Source organism: Falco peregrinus, chromosome Z (genome assembly GCF_023634155.1).
Source record: "Falco peregrinus isolate bFalPer1 chromosome Z, bFalPer1.pri, whole genome shotgun sequence".
NCBI lineage: Eukaryota > Metazoa > Chordata > Aves > Falconiformes > Falconidae > Falco > Falco peregrinus.
The window spans coordinates 46,239,890-46,254,715 of NC_073739.1; positions in this window are offsets into that span (position 1 = coordinate 46,239,890).

Below are 14,826 nucleotides of genomic sequence, written 5' to 3' on the forward strand. Positions count from 1 at the left end.
CATAAAACACAGCATTACATATTTGCAAGATTCCTCTGGTGCATTTTATGATTGAACAGGTTCTACTGTGTAACTTCTTCAGATCTTTCAGTAATGAAATCTATTCATATTTTGTCTTATAAAAGATCAAACTTTTTGGCTGAAAATATGTGATCTGTGTAGTATTTTTTTAAATTAAATTATAAAGGCAAGAAAAAGGAGTGAAAAAAAAAGGAGGGAAGGAGAGACCACTCTCTTGTAAGAGAATAAACTGAAAAGAAGGTAGGAGAGACATTCAGAGACATTCTGAATAAATTGTTAAGATAAGGGAAAAAAAATTCCCACAAAGGATTTGAGATTTGCTCACTGCTGAATTACATCACTTTTCCAGGTTTGAAACTGTTTTTCAATGGAGTTACATGTCCAAAACCAGAATAATGAAATGGCAAATTGCAACAGTGCCCTGCCATCTGTGGGAAGACTCCCACAGACCTCCACAGTCTAATCTGGGCATGTTTTGGAGCATGTAGTTGGGCCGATCCTGGGCCACAGACCCTGATGTGGTCTGTTCTTCACGAGGGCTTTACCACTAGCTCTGCTGAGAATCAAACATCTCATGCTTATGCCATTTGGTAAGAGCAGTCACTTAAATATCTAATGGCTAATTGTTTCCTGTATGAGACTACTCACTTGCTTCAGGGTAAGCATGTGCTTCGATGTTTACCTGAACCAGGGTCTCCACTAGTCATTGAGGCAACCTCTACTGCAGTCTGCTGGCTCTGGTCACCAATGTCTCTTTGTAGCCCACGAGAAGGTGGCCACACTTTGTGAAGGTTTCATTTCATGCTTCATACTGTATGCTTCAATTGATTCCTAAAAAATCACTGTGAAATAACAAAAGAAGATGCAGAAGTAGAAACAAAAGAAGAAGCAAAAGGATAGCAGTATTCTCTTACCCTGCACCAGTGTAGTCAGACTGCAAATGTGCTGGAGGAGCGCTGGCTATACCTTGTGTCGTACAACCTAGCTTGTACAGGTGCAGTTTTCTGTCACTAGGTCTCAAGGTGGTGATACCTGCTTGTAGCAGATGAGGAAGCCAGAGCACAGAGAGGTGAGATGTTCTGCTTGAAGTCACCCAGCATTTTGATATTAGATCCAAACAGTAGCAGTCCCTTCTCCACGCAGCAGGCCAGAGTCACTCCCAAAGATATTCAGGGGTCTGTACAGACAGACAGATAATCTAGCCTGATTTCTGTGTAGATGAGAAAAAGAGTAAGAAGTAGTGAATGGTAGCAAGGTGAAAAAAAAGCAGAAGTGATAACTTAGACACACCTATAAATCTTGGAAGCTCGGTCTGATGTACTCTCAATTAAATATGAACATTATCATCTCATTAATCTGTGCTAGCCACAACTGTTCGGAAATTGTAAGTCTAAATAGCAACATAAAAAATGCTTATATATACTTTCTAGCATTTGCAGTTTTCAGAATATACATGTAAGTTTATTACGAGAGCTATTCTTTTGAAAAAGAGTATGTTCAGATGACTGAAGAGCAATGATTTTAAGAAGCAATACTGAATATTGTGAAACTTCTTAATAAGCTGCCAGTGTAGCAATGTTATTTTTTGCTACTAGTTTAAAAGTAGGCATGGAAGAAAGAAGAGGAATAAAATACTAGATAATTTGTGTCTATGCCAAAATTGAATCATATATATCTTCTGAGTTCCAAAACAAATAATTGCTGTTCAGTTTTATTTGCATTCCTGATTTTGTCTGATGAGGATAAAGAAATAACAATATAGCAAAAGTAAGATCACAATTTTTCTGGCCTGGCTTGAAGATTTGGAGATCTTATAAATGCATCTGTTCTTGTAATAATTAAGGTTTCTTTACTGATAAAAGGAGCTTATTTATTTAGAAAAATGGCACCAGCTCTGGACTTTTGTTCTTCACCCTTACTATTGAGTTTGAATAGTGAACCAAAGTGACTTAAAGTCAACTTACATTATGGAGGATGCACAATTTGAAACACAACTTCTCCCCAGAGCTATACATAAGAAAGTGACCCCTTTTTCTACATCAGCTGTACAAATGAGTTCCACCGTACACAGGGATAGGTGTGACACATTAATTCTGTTGGGAAAATGCATATTTTCTGGTAATTGGACTTCTTCATAGTGGTACATGTCTGTGTGTGCAATGGGAAAAATGTAGCCCCATTTACTATGGCAATTAAAATATGGCAAGGAAAAGACACTGGGACATTGTAAAACATGATTGAACTTTGGGGTAGACATGGGTGTTTTCATCTAAAGCCATCACTTTGTGTGTACTCCAGTGACAGGCCAGCCTCTGTCTGCTGGGGAACAAAACCTTTCCACAGGTGGGTGCGTGAATGAAGTTGCCTCTAGAGAGGCAGAGCCTCTTGGTTCTCTCTCTTCAGTCAGCAGTTCTGTTCTGTAGAAGAGGTGAGTGAAACCTATGTCTTTTTAAATTTTCAAAACAACTTTTAAAGAAGTTGGCCATGATTTGTTAGAAACAGAAATGTACTGAAATCCCAGAATAAAAAGGTCTTTTGTGATTTACAAGGAGAATATCCTTAAATAGTAATCACTAAAGTGAACTGGAAGTGCCTGCAACTGACATGGCTGTTGCTAATACAGCTGTGAAAAAGGTTGTGTTTGGCAGACTGACTTGGATCAGTTGTGTTTTGTGATTACTGGTTAGTGTTAGTGTCTTTATATATTAAAGGATCTCTGAGACTGTCATATGGGTTAGTTTTGCTTTCATTTACAGTACTGAAATTGAAGACTGCTTTGTATATGGCTGATGCTGCAGAAAGCAGAACATGACCCAGAAATATATATGCATATCCCCAAGGCAGACTTCAATGAAAATCCCGAGTTTGAACATCATAAAAATTTTAGTGAGGCTCCAGTGTGGTAATAAACTTAATGTCTTTCCTCCTTATGACAAAAGTCTGATATCATTTGCACAGTTTACTAGACTACATTCTTCAGGGTATGTAGGATTTACACTGGTGAGAATGAAATTAATTTCCCTTGGTCTAATACCTTGAGTCTCTGAAACACTTGGACCCTGTTTCAAACACAGACTCATTTCAATGACTCACCATAGAATCATAGAATAGTTTGGATTGGAAGAGACCTTAAAGATCATCTAATTCCAACCCTTCTGCTATAGGCAGGGACACCTTCCACTAAACCAGGTTTCTCAAAGTCCCATCCAACCTGGCCTTGAAAACTTCCAGGGATGGGGCATCTACAGCTTCTCTGGGCAACCTGTTCCTGTGCCTTATCACCCTCATAGTAAAAGATTTCTTCCTAATATCTAACGTAAATTTACCCTCTTTCCATTTAAAGCCATTTGCCTTGTCATATCACTACACGCCCTTGTAAAAAGTCCCTCTCCAGCTCTCACATAGCCCCCCTTCAGGTCTCCTCAGACCCTTCTCTTCTCCAGGCTGAGCAACCCCAACTCTCTCAGCCTGTCTTCATCAGAGAGGTGCTTCAGCTCTGATCATCTTTGGGGCCCTCCTCTGGACTCGCTCCAACAGGTCCCTGTTCTTATGTTGGGGTGAGTCCCAGAGGTGACTGCAGCACTCCAGGTGTGGTCTCATGAGAGCAAGGTAGAGGGGGAGAATCACCTCCTTTCACCTGCTGGCCATGTTTCTTTTGATGCAGCCCAGGATATGGTTGCCCTTCTGGGCTGCAAGCACGCATTGCTGGGCCATGTTGAGCATCTTGTCTACCAACATCCCCAAGTCCTTCTCCACATGGCTGCATTCAATCCATTCCCCACCCAGTCTGTATTTGTCCTTGGGATTGCCCTGGTCCATGTGCAGGACCTTGCACTTGGGCTTGTTGAACTTCATGAGGATTGCACAGGCCCACCTCTCAAGCCTATCAAGGTGCCTCTGGATGGCATCCCTTCCCTCCAGTGTGTCGACCACTCAGCACCACACAGCTTGGTATCATCAGCAAATTTACTGAGGGTATACTCAATCCCACTGCCCATGTCACTGACAAAGATGTTGAACAGAGTTGGTCCCAATACCTACGCCTGAGGAGTGTCACTGGTCTTTACTTGGATGTCAAGCTGTTAACAGCTACTCTTTGTGTGTGACCATCCAGACAATTCCTTATCCATTGAGTAGCCCATCTGTCGAATCCATGTCTCTCCAGTTTAGGGACAAGTATGTTGTGTGGAACAGTGTCATATGCTTTGCACAAGTCCAAGTAGAAGACATCAATAGTTCTTCCTTCATCCACCAACATCGTAACCCTGTCGTAGAAGGCCACCAAACATATATGTATTGATCAGGCTCCTTTAGTCAGCTCCAGCACCTCTCCTGACGTGATAGGATTCCTCTTTATTCTGCAGAGTGGTGAGATGGTTCTGCAAAGGCACCTCAGGCTTCAGGGGAAGTCTTTTCCTCCTGCTAGTCCTTGCTGTTACAAGCTTCCATTCTTCTGCATTATTTCCCTCCCCCCCCCCCCCCGATTTACTGGTGGGGGATTTTTTGGCTGTTTGGCTGTGGGTCCGCTTGAGACTGCACTTAGAACCAACTATCTAACTCCTTCCTGATGTTATGCAGCCTTCTAACCTGCAGCTTGGCCACCTGCTGCAGGAAGTCCTCTGCCTGGGCACACCTTTTGCAGTCAGGTCTTCTGCCTGTCCCTGCCCCAGGACCAAGATCTAAGCATTCCTTGTAGTCGAGGTCTCCACTGCAGTCTCTACCTTCAACAGCTCTGTCTGGGTGGAGCCATTGACCACTGGCAGGGTAGATAGTGCAGACCCTCTTAATTAGAACAAGATGAATATTTAAGGGAAATTTAGGCCTTCAGCAAGACTTCATTATTAAAAAAATATAGAAAGGACAAGACATGACATTTTTAGATTTAGAAAGGAGCTTATGGAATGAACATGATACTTGACACAAAAATGATCCCTTCTCCAATTTTCTTATTTAGCTGCTACATGAAGCACAAAATGAAGGAATTACATGGATTTTATAAGAATTTGGTTGTCAGTTTCTTCTTTGAAGGTATCAAAGCTAACTGGAATGATTCAGTGAAACTTGGGGCTGCTCCAGTGCTACCTCTCCACCTCCAGGTATCTATGTGGCCAGGCACTGCGTGCTGCATCCTTACTGCATTGCCTCTGCCTGTTAGCAATTTTGGTACAGCCTGACGACTGCTGCCCCAATGGAGTAAAAAACATGGTCAAGCTATGATTTTGAGCTCATTGTTTTTGGTAAAAGAACATCCTTTAAAGAAGTGCTACAACAAGTTGGAATCTGTTAGAAGACAAGAAGGGTCTGTGCATTCAAAGCACAGCTACCTTGCTGGCTAGTTTTCTAAAACACTTTCTTAACACCTGCTCTGATTTGCACATTGACTTTGACTGGCTTTTGCAGCTTGCCCAGTTGAGCAGTGAAACTGGTGATTCACTGTAGGGGCTGCAAGGTCTGTCTAGCACCTTGGGGACTGTGGAGCCCTCCAGAAACAGACTTGTGTGGACTGGTGTCAAGATGCCTTGTTCTTGGGCATGCATTTCAACAACCCTAAAAGATTCACATTTTCCCCTGCATGTAAAAAGCAGCACACAGGAACCTGTAGGCATGTACAACAGCAAGTTTTATCTGTCCTGGACAATCCCTGGAAAAGGGCTACGTATTCTTGAGTGCCACCTGCTGGCATTTTACGTATGGCATATATACAGTCATACTTACAAGTTCATTCGTATTAGCTCCTTCATAACAGATTTCTTTGTCAGCTTTGGTGATGGGGGTTACTTTATACAGGTCATTAGGGTAAGTTCTTCACCACACATCCCAAGGTATTTAAAAAGCACTTTTTGTTGTTCTTCACAGTACTGGCCAGCTTGAACTCTAACAAGCCTTGGTTGCATGAATTTTCTCCCTACGATGGTGAAAAGCATCTCTCTCACAGGTCCTTGCTTCCAATATCCATATACTTCCCTTTTCCACCTCAGTTCTAGAAGATCTTTGCTTAGCCAATCCAACCTTCTGTCCCACTTGCTTGGCTTCTGACACTTTGGAGTTGCCTGCTCCTGTGCTATTAAGAAATGTTTTTTAGAAAGCAATCAGTATTCATGAACCCCACTATGTTCAAAAGCAGATTCCATGGGGACCTTACTAATTAGCTCATTCAGCAGCTTGAAGTTGGTTCTCCCCATATCCAGGGTCACAGTTTTGCTAAATTGTGGTCACTGTAACTAACACAGGCACCAATCACCACTTCGCCCATGAGTCCTTTTCTGCTTACAAACAACAAATCTAGGAGGGCATCTTTCCTTGGTGGCTCCCCCAGTACCTGCCCCAAGAAGTTATCTTCAACATGATTCAGAGATTTCCTGAACTTGTTTGTGTCTGCTGCATGATATTGACAGTTGACAACTGGGAAGTTAAAAATCACCCATAAGGACAAGGGCTATTGATCTAGAGATATGCCTTACTTCCTTGCAGAATAATTAACTGGTGTCATCATCCTAGCTGGGTGGTCAATAGTAGACTCCCACAGGCACATACTCTTTACTTGCTTTCCTGTTCATCCTTACCCAGAGACTCTCACCTGTGTCATCACTAGCTGCAAGTGCCATACAGTGCAGCCCCTCCCTTACATACAGTGCCACCTCCTGTCTCACCTGCCCTGTCCATCCCTCCTGAAGAGCTTAAAACTCTCCACCACAGCACCACAGTCACAGGAGTCATCCCACCAGGTTTTGTTTATGCCAGTGATGTTACAGCTCTGGGACTGAGACAAAGCTTCTAGGTCATTTTGCTTATTCCTTATATATCTTTATATACTTGAATAGAAATCTTCATATGTGATAATGAGGATGGGAGTAATTTTCATAGATTTTGAGGGATGATACAGGGAAATAAATTTATGTGACTGATTATTACAGGAAAACTGAACTTTATTAAAGAAGAGACAAGTGAATGGCAAGGTCAGTATATTTCAAAATATTTATTTACACGTGTCCACCTGTCTGTCTCTGTATTTATGTCTGTCTTCTTTTTATCATATTCTTGGTACATACCGATCCTGTAAGGATAGATTTACAAGTTTTATGTAGGTGTTTAAGTTTTACAATGACATTTAGGTTTTTGATTCTTGTGCCTTCTGAATATGTGGAGATAGAATTATGTTTCTAAACTTGTTTTTTTCTCTCCAATGGAAGAAAAGACATATAAAGCATATATATTTTTCTTTTCTTTCTAGTTTGCATTGTTGAGTAGTGCACACTATGCATGTCAGCATTTATTTACTGTGAGATACAACAACCAAAGAAATGAAGTTAGTGTGTCATACCAAAAGTGAACTGTCTTCAGAAACTTTATCCACTGTAGTTAGCTGCAGCTGGGGTGTTGTTCTGAAGTTGTGTGCTTAAGCCATACAAACACACTGAAACAGAAGAGAATGTTGTTTATTTCACTGCTATAATCTTTATCTCTGCCATACAAATGGTTGATTATTTAATCTAACAGGTCATGGAAAGCAGTGACTTAATTGACATGGGTCAAGATTAATGTCGTTTACCTTCTTGCTCACTCTTTTGCTGCTTCTAAGCAAAATCTCTCTTGTGTGGTCCTCTGCTTTCTTAAATAACGAGACCGTGAGGTTTCTGCGACGGCAGGTTTTGCTGTGAATGGAGCCCTTGCATTAAGGTGCGACTGACTCACATGCATTGCCATCTGCTGGTAGCAGCTGAAACTGCAGCGTCTCGGGAGAGGTCTGCGTGGCCTGTAGTTTCTCACAACAAATTGTGATCTAGATAGTTTAACAAAATATCTATCTATCTATCTATCTATCTATCTATCTATCTGTCTGTCTGTCTATCCATCTATCTATCTATCTACATCTGTCTGTCTGGAAGCTGGAGATACATCGTTCATCAATATTCTTATATTTCTAGCTTCACATATTTTTACAAACTCAGTTATATGCTTTGTACAAAAGATCTTTCCTGACACTTTTATTTTTGAGATAGTCAAAGAATGACAGAACTAATAAACTAATAAACTTTCTCCACTTCCGTAGAAATTAGGAGTATTTATTAAGTCAATTAATGTAATTGACAGATACGTATGTGTACATGTGGAGAGCTGAAATTAATGGATGAATGTTACATCACATAATAAAAACAAGTATGTGTTAATAAAGCTATCACAATCTTTCCCAGAATTTGGCCCAGTGGCCTTGACCAGTACTGTGTAACATGGCATGTTAGGCACAGAAAGTGGATAATGAAACCTTCAAGGCATTAGGAAACATTAGGAGGAAAAGAAAAGAATACTCTTTCCATGCCTTGTGCTCAGTTGCCTCTCCTCCAGCTGGGGGTGGCTGGAAGGCTGACCTAGGGTTTGGAGTACCAGGAATGTCAGTGATATTAAACTTTGGATTGTGGCATCTTATCATGGCAGTGCTGGAGTCATCTCTGCTCAGGAGCATGTCTGCGTTTTTCTGAAGGATCTTCCCTTGATAAATGATAACACAATGATGACAGTGTAATGTTCAGGAACATGGACATGGGTATTCTGAAAATGCTTTTGCAGAATTGCCTCTGTCTTTCAGCAACTACCAAAGCTGATGTGAAGAGAAGCTACTTGGAGGTCATAATGGTGTAATTTTCTGTAATTTTTTCAGTAGCTGATGATCTGCATTTTGCCCAAATCATAGTAATTTTAAGACAAGATTTAGTACCTGCTACATACAGTGATGTTTTTTCAAAAGATCTTTGATGCTGCATATCATTCTTTCAAGGGTGCTCAGCTGTGTAGGTTAGGTTTTAATAGGAATGTGATTTCATGGTTTCAAGCATATATTTCAAGCCACAGTTTGAGAGTCCAGGGTTGGAGCATACTAGTATTTTTCCAGGCATTGTTGGCTTGTACATATGTGTATTTGTGCAGGCCTTCAAGATTTGTTTTCAGTACATTTTATCTTACTTTATCCTTGGTTCGTTCTGTGTTCACTTGATTTAAGCGTATTTCTTTCCCTCATCAGTTGAATTGCTGGATTTATGCCTCAAGAGATCATCAACCATCTAGGAAACCCTTACTCAGCAGTTAACTTGTTAAAACTTCAAACTATCATATGACTTTGCCCAGGACTGCCAAATAATAAAATTTATTGCTGTTCATCAGCTGTTCAAGAGATCAGTAGAGAATGAGTTAATAGTTTCAAAATCTTTCCTAATAAAGGCACGTCCAAGTATTAAAGACTACTATTAAGACTGACACTAATTGGGGTCCATTCTGGCACATCATCTCACCAAACTAAGGCAGATGTGTATGAAAGTTAAAAAATAACTTTTCACTCACATGTTCATATTCTTATAACAACCCTGAGGCAAATGATTTTTATGGGAAGTTTGGCATATGAGTAGATAAAAAAAACCCCTCTTAGTATGGTTTTGGTTTCTTTCTCCTTCATGAAAACAATTTTCTTTCTGTTCTAGTACTAGACTTTTCCCAATACTACAATAAAGACTGCTGATTACCTAGTTTGTTTAACCTTGTCCTCTCAGGATACTTATTAGCTGCTATGAGCAGGCACTGACTGAGTGCATTGGAGAACTACAGGCAGTGTTATTAATAATCTTTCGTTCAATGGCTGAAGAATTTGCCATTGAATCGACTACTTGTTGCACTGTTCTTCCCTGAACTCCTGCCTTTCATTTGTATTGTATTCCCTTGATTTTACAGGCAATGTGAAACAGAGAGATACAAAAAGCCTGGTTCCTCTGGCTAAATATAACACACCCTCAGTCATTCTGCAGAATTTGCTTTTTTACCTTAGGGTTTTGTTATTTTGCTGAAGCTTCACATTCAAGATTTTACTTTCTAACTCCTGGCTGTGATGGAACATGGTTCTGGTGCACTTTGCTCTATGTTTCCCTGCAAAAAAACCAAATAAGGGGTCATTTCTGGTTTTACAGCACTTGCTGCTTGCCATGACAGCAGAGGATCCAGAGTGGCAGGTAGGGAATATGCAGAGCTTGTTATGATCCTAGCACCTTCATGAGATTTGGACAGGTCTGCTTCAAGAACTTGCAATGGTCAAAGTCCAGAGAGGGAGTCCCTGAAGATGATTACAACCCTTTCACTGCCTCTGACACGTGCAGTGGTGAAGAGGGTTTTGAGCTGTGCCACCTGTGCCTGCTAAGTCCTTTGCAAATGGGTTGCCTGAAAAATGTGTTGAAATCTTGGAGTGGAAAGTAGTCACTGTTGATATGTTCTCTGAGTGATAACGGCTTGTGCAAGGGTTATCTAATGTAGCAGACTACATTAAAGTGGACTGGTATTTAGGAGGACCTGATCTGTGATTTACACAAGGCATTGATGGCTGTGAAGTCATAAAGTCTCAGGATTTTAGTACTCCTAAGTACATGCTACCACAACCAGTCTGTGCAGGCTAAGACTTCTGTTCTCGTCTTTGTGGCGGCGCCAGCTGCACTTACTATAGAAGTAAGTACTTCAAAACATGTAACAATTAGTGGTTTTTGGTTTTTTTAATCTCATTTTAAAACAAATAGCAATAGAGGGTTGCACTGAGAAGTAAATCCGGAGTCCCTCCATTGAGAGTAGTGACAACTAAGCAGCAAATGCAATTACACGAGCAGTGTGCCCATTCATCAGCCTAGCAGGTGCTGCGAGCAGTCAGACATAGCTGGCAGTGTGCGATATCAGATGTTATTAAAGAAAGCAGCTGTATTAACAACCATTCAGTCACCCATTCATTTTGGCTAGAATAAAGACAAGAATATGATTCTAAGTAGAATTATCTAATTCTGAGTGGCATTATCATTAGAGGAAATGCATATACAAATATATCTTCAGATGGACTTCCCAAATGCTTCTGGCTACAAATTTTCAGAAGTCGTCTAAAGAACAGAGCATATGGATATGTAGAAACTCTGCTAAATATCTCCTTTTCTAATAAAAAAATAATTTGGCAGAATTTTAATGAATATTTAGGAATTTAAAACTGGTTTTGAGGTTTTAATAAAACATTCTGATTAATGATGGAGTAGGATAGAGTCAGCAGTCAAAAGCAATTTAGATAAATTCTTCTAAATCATATATATCATCCTAAATTCTTGTGATCCACATTAATTGACTAGAAATTTTTCAAATATGGTATCTTCATAAGATTTCTGATGTTTTTCCTCTGAACCTGGTGATTATGCTTGGTACAGTGTAAATACAATAATATGTATATATAATAATAATTAGAATATTACAACAATATATAATAATAAAATAAACACAATTCAGTGTACTATATTATAATGTAGGTATATTATATATAATAATATTATATTATGGTATCACATATATAAGTGTAATGAAAAATACATGCCACTGTATTTTTAGCTTAACTTCCAGGTTTTTGGAGAAACTTGAAACACCGTACTCCAGAAATCTAGTCATAATGACTACAAATAGCTTCATAAACAGTAATTGCAGAAATCTGTTTTACTTTTGTGTAGTTTTTTGACTTAGCTGTCAGATCTCTTTTTCAGGAGCTACTCAGAGACCTCAATACAAGTTTTTGTCTGCAAATGGATTTAAGCTGTTTTCTCTGTGAATACCAGTGTGGCATCAGAACAGTCTTACTTGTGTTTCTGTTATGTGGCATCCTCTAATCAGTGTTCAAGAGCTGAACATGTTGACTTGGGAGTTAATATTCAGAAAGAATGTGGGTCGCTTTTGAAATTTTCTGGCATGAAGTTAACCAATCTGATTTATCTGACTGCCTTTCCACCCTCACCAGGTTCCCCCCAGTGCCACCTTCAGCACCTGCTCTGCTTGCACTGCTGTGGGATGGTGCCCCTCAGGCAGGTTTTGACCCTCATGCTGTCTTGGCCTCCTCCCGGTGCAGCCTCCTGCTGCTCCCAGACGTGATTGGCATAATCATGCACATAGCTGTGGAAAGATGTGGGATAATGTGGGTGGTAGCCACAGACTTACCAGTTAATGCTGTTCAGACTCATCTGACCCATTTGAATGCAGCAGGTTAGGGGAAGATTACATTACACAGGAAAAGGCATTTTCACTGGCACAGCTACAGTGCCATGACTTCAGCTTATTTTCATATCTACTACCAGAACTGTCTGATTTTTTCATGTACTTCAACAAGGCAGATTATGTATTTTATGTGCCTCACAACAAAACAGCATTTTAAAATCCCATCCTGAAAAGAGTCATCTTTAGCAGCAAAGTCTGACAGAAAATCATTATTGGCCTAAGTTTAGCGGTATGTCTAGAAAACAATGAAAAATGCACCTTGAAATGTGGAATAATCAACATTGTGGTAGAAAGGGTTTACAGCTGTTGTGCAGAAGTGGCAGGAAAGAAATTAGAGTGGTTATTTCTTTGTGAATAGGTTGTGGCACTGTAACTTAGACGCTGATTGCAAGTAAAATTGATGCTTGCAGAGTTACTGAGACACTGATATTTGTACCAAACATAGCTATGTCAACATTCTTTGATATCATCTTTATTTCCCTTGGATGGATTTATTTGGTTGGCAGATGGCTATCTAATGGGTTATCAGTTTAGTAGTGTGAGGAAGAGTATGTGGACCAATACTTTCAATTTCTCCTCTACTACAAGTTTTCCCACAAGTTACAGCTGTAGTAAAGGGCTAATTGTGTATTTCCATCCTCATCCTTTGTAAACCACCCATGCTTCAGTGCTTTGACTATATCGTACATGTCTCTGACAAGGAGATAAAGATTTGAACACAGAAACAAAAATGTGGCATGTTTGCTAACAACAGGAATTTTTGCAGTGTTCAACAGGCTCATTGAGGAATGATCCCAGTTCTCTGAAACTGTCTGCACTGAGGCTATTTTCATAATTCTTATATATTAAAAACACTCTGTGTTGTTCTGATTTTATTGCTATTAAATAGAGCTAGATTAAATTAAAAGCCGCTTTTTTTTTTTTTTTTTGCAAGACTGGTGTGCTGTAAAGAGAATCTTGTGCAGATGAAAACTGTCCATGCTCTCTATGCAATCATTTATATTTGTGCTAGAGAAGCAGTAGGATGCTGTGAGGTTTAATTGGTACTGTTTGTCCCCAGTCTCTGCTTAGTATTTGGTCTCCAAGGATAAACAGAAATACAAGATGAAGCTCTGTGCTATGTTATCTCCAGTGGCAACCCTGTCTTCAAAGGTTTGCACCCTTTTTCTGCCTCCTGACCCTGGCTGCCCTTTCCCATATCATGTCACAATTTGACTCCCTCTTCTGTGCTAATTACAATTGTTTGTGGGACCGTGCTGTGGATTGGATCACTGCACTAAGCTGACTTAACAAAATGATTATTTTCTTTGATTAGTGATCCAGTTTACAAGGTAGACCCATGGACAGTTTTAGCAGTACATCAATGAGGGCAGCAAGTGGTGGAACTCATGGAGACGGTTAACTCCTGCAGCCACAAAAGTAGACCACAAACCAGCCTTGATCTGGCTTGTCTACACTAAAAAATTGCATAGTGGTAAAAGTATTTAACTAAATCTGATCACTGTATGAGTCAGGACACCTCAAGAAATAAGTAAAATGGGGTGTGCAATTCACCTGTATCATAGCAAATGTTCACCGAGAGACCACATGTGTATATGACCGTAATTCTTTTATTTATCTAGCTTGTTTAATACTGCCTTTGCATCTTTGATATTAATGTAATGTCATTTTTGCTGGTAAGATTAATAAATCAGCCATCAGTGTATGTCCCTTTCCTTGTCATATATCCTTTCATGTTTTCCAATGTGGCTAATAAATGAAAGTGAGGTATCAGTAACTTAAGTTTCTGATGAAGACTTACATAGTTCCATCAAGGCAATGGTCCTGATTTGACTGCAACTGCAAAACATCTTGTTATAGTTCTTTCACTGCTTCTTTTTTCAAGTACAATAATCAGTAACTTGAACGCCATGCTCATCATTCCTCCCAAGATGTTATTCTTTCTGTTATTAAAGAAGCACAGAAGTCTACCAACTGAATTTTACTGAATTTTTAGAACATGATTATTCTTTTTCTGAATTCATAAAACCATGGCATGGTCTAACTGGATTTTCAGAGAAGATTTGAATGTTTTCTTGCATTTCCTTTTTGCATTAGAAGTCTTTCCAAAGTATAAAAGCACAGGAGCTAGGATATTATATAATGACTAATATGAGAATGCAGTAAAGGAAGCAGTATTAGTTCTGAAAACATGGTTTATAGACAAAGATGTAGGACCTGAGTGTGTAGGCTTAATTTCTTTGGCAATATTTGAAACATAGGATGTTCTAACAGAAATAGGACTAAACACATGGATGTGTTTTGTCTGTAAACTGAATTTCAAGTCAGTCCAAACAACACCCACAAACATTTTCAGCATTCCCCCAATGCTAAAATTTGAAAATGGAAAGGTAAGATAGTGAGCATCACTGAATAAACTTCTAGATAAACTTCCTTCAGACATCTGAATGACAGCTCCAAAGAAAAACAAATAGCTTTCATAGTCATGTGAGTAAAGGATCCAGAAACCCCTCAGGAGCACCTGAGAATGTGGGGCATTCTGCAGATGCTTACCCATTTTTTCAAGCTGGGTCACACTAAAGAATTCCAGATGAGGAATACTGAGGAAACTATGAAGAAATTATTCATTTAAAAACAGATTAAGAAATGCATTTTATGTTGTTTTATTTGTAACATTGTTTTATTTGTAGTGAGTTGTTTCAAATCTTTTACTTCCAAGCCTGAACTCTCTTGTTAATTAAATTTTTGCTTTTTTTCACCATT